Source organism: Cynoglossus semilaevis, chromosome 11 (assembly GCF_000523025.1).
Source record: "Cynoglossus semilaevis isolate Cse_v1.0 chromosome 11, Cse_v1.0, whole genome shotgun sequence".
NCBI classification, from domain to species: domain Eukaryota; kingdom Metazoa; phylum Chordata; class Actinopteri; order Pleuronectiformes; family Cynoglossidae; genus Cynoglossus; species Cynoglossus semilaevis.
Genome location: NC_024317.1, coordinates 18,040,496 through 18,043,134, shown reverse-complemented (window position 1 = coordinate 18,043,134; position 2,639 = coordinate 18,040,496). Strand labels below are relative to the sequence as shown.

Genomic DNA, 2,639 nt, shown 5'->3' with positions numbered 1-2,639 from the left:
GAAAACCAGCATGTACATCCTGACAGACAGGACATGTAAAGGTGAAAGGACGAGTGGATTCAAACATGCAACCCAGACGCAGTGTTCAAATTTTTTTTTTTTTTTAGTTCTTGGGACCCATATTATTGCCTTAGCTTGAAGGCAGGTACACAACATGTGAATACTATCATGTCCACGGTCGCTGATGACATGTTTATATTTATTCATGACTCTGCTCATGGTAAATCATTCATTGATGATCATTAGAATTCATGCCTATATGGTGTTTATCATTCAGTGCTGCGTATTATCACTATATATCTATCTATATCTATATCTATCTATCTATCTATCTACCTATCTATCTATCTATCTACCTATCTATCTATCTATCTACCTATCTATCTATCTATCTATATATATATATATATATCTTAATCACCTATGCCTACTGTATTTACATACAGATTCAAGTTTATACAGGGCATTGGTCCAGTAGAGTATACTATACATGTATATATATATATATATATAATTGCTCTGAAGTAAAGGGCTGGCTGCGTGTTTCTTTCTCTTTTCCAATTTTTAACATATTTAATCCTTTTACTCTTCTTGAATGATTGCTCTCTTTTACAGAACTCTTATTTCTATTTTTTAAATTTTTATTACTTGTAAGCAACGTAATCTTAGAAAATCATCGTTGTAGTTAGCAGCATCATATATAAACAACACAATCATAATTAAGACACAATTAAGGTTTTTTTTTTTCTTTTCTATTTTTCTTCCTTGTGAATTAGCCCTGCACAGACAGAGTAAAACGGAGTTATGGACATTAAAGTTTTGGATCTACAGCACTTGTTGATTGACTCAGAGCAGCCGACGCAGTGTAATCTCAACCCCGTGCACGCGTTTGTATTTTAAGATTGAAACAAATCCAACTAAATGAATGGGAAAGCGCTCACCCATGGAAGTGGAGGAGTCGAACACAGTCCCAGCTCCTTATCCCGACAGAACGGTGGAGTTTCAATGATGACAGTGAAGAAGTGAGAGCAGATAAGCTCACGGAGCTTCGTCCAGCAGGAGGAGGCTGGCAGCAGCTCTCCTCCTCTCCTCCTGCCTCCTGGGCTCGGTCGGTGGGCTGCAGCGCGCGCGCACGGAGCGCCAAACCGAGGCTGCCCGGTGGAGCAGACTTTCTCTCAGCGTCACGGAGGGACAGAAAAATGTTCAGTGAAGAGTTGTGAACATCCTTTGTCTGATTCTACATCGTGACTCCTTCTTCAAAGTGCAGTGTAAACGGAGAAAGGAGCGACGCGCCTCCTTCTCCTCAGTCCGCACCGAATGCGCGTCTCTCACTGTGCCATGGAGCTCCGTGTTCCTTCTTTCTCCTCCTGCTGCACATCTGTGACACTCAGCCTGTCATCACTTCAGCACGTAATACCGTAGTAATACTGAGTATTAATGACACGGGGGGCGAAATTAAATTAGCTTGTTGCCGTTGTGCGTGGTCTTTTCTACTTGGATAATATTTTGGAATCATATAAAAAATCTTTATATAAAGGCAGGAATTTGTGAAATGAAAATTCATTGAATCTATTTTTCCAATTTGCCTGGTTCAGTACAGAAACCCAATTATCAGTGAATAATTTTGCAGTATGTCTTCTGGGAAATGATGTTTAAAACTAGAAATGTTTAATCCAACTGTTTCTCCAACTCATGGACATGAACAGCAAACAAACAAACATTACAGAACAAAGATCTGACAAAGACAGAGTACCCAAGGCACCAGGTGACACCAGTGGCACTAGATACAGATATACTACAGAATCATCGCTGTTAACGTTTGTTTTTTTTTAAAGTTCTTCAGTAGACATTAGATTAAGTCAAATTTAAAGCAGCATAAGGTAAAACAGGCAAATAAACCATTCAAAACATAGTACCTTCCTTTGGATACATCATGGTATCTTTTTGTTTTCAATGTATTAAAATAATTTTGAAATGAGTATCTATACGTGTGTATATTTAAAAAGAAAATGATCACAGTCGTGTGGTACAATTTATTTTGCTCTGTCAATATATACTTTTCTCCTCCGGTCCATAAGATCTGCCACAGTCTTATCTCAACCTTCACATGTCTGTGACTTCTTGTCTTCAGTGTAAGAACACAATCCCATGATTTTGCTGTTAGCAGGCAAGCTAAAAATTTAGTGGGTAGTAAAAACAAATGTTTGAATCGTATTACTCTGGTGAATTTGATCCCTCGGTCAAGACGGACATGTTAAGCCGTGGTCTGTCCACAAACATCAAATTCACATACATCAAATTCAAGGCAGCAAACGTAGAGTGGAGAATAAGCCGATTGTGGCCCACGAGCCACAGGTTGCTGACCCACTGCCTGAGGATATTGCAAGTCCATACACAGCTATAGCTTGTTTTTTGTTTTGATTTTTTGCATGCACTGTCCGAATGTGTGATATTTGGACATAAGGTAGTTTGGTTTAAAATACAACAATTTACAAGGGAAAATCGTTCATTAGCTTTTAATTGTTTTAAATGATCTGGTAACACTGCTTTGTAGTAAGTAATCGCAAGCCTGCGGTGGTCACCCCTGGATTTCCACTTTCTTTTAAAGACATGATAAATGTAAAGCTGATTGGTCTACA

The 2,639-nt window shown here is 38.6% G+C and overlaps 1 protein-coding gene across 2 annotated transcripts in view; it reads right to left on the bottom strand.

Annotated features, from left to right (window-relative positions):
• LOC103386703 (potassium voltage-gated channel subfamily D member 3-like) overlaps positions 1–1,704 on the bottom strand; it is a 57,716-nt gene extending 56,012 nt beyond the window's left edge. Inside the window, exon 1 of one of the 2 annotated variants that reach the window (XM_017036733.2) lies at positions 942–1,704. The gene's annotated coding sequence lies outside the window, so the exon portion shown is untranslated. The remainder of the gene's footprint in view (positions 1–941) is intronic. The other variant, XM_008321101.3, reaches the window with a different exon arrangement.
• Between the last annotated feature and the right edge of the window lie 935 nt (positions 1,705–2,639).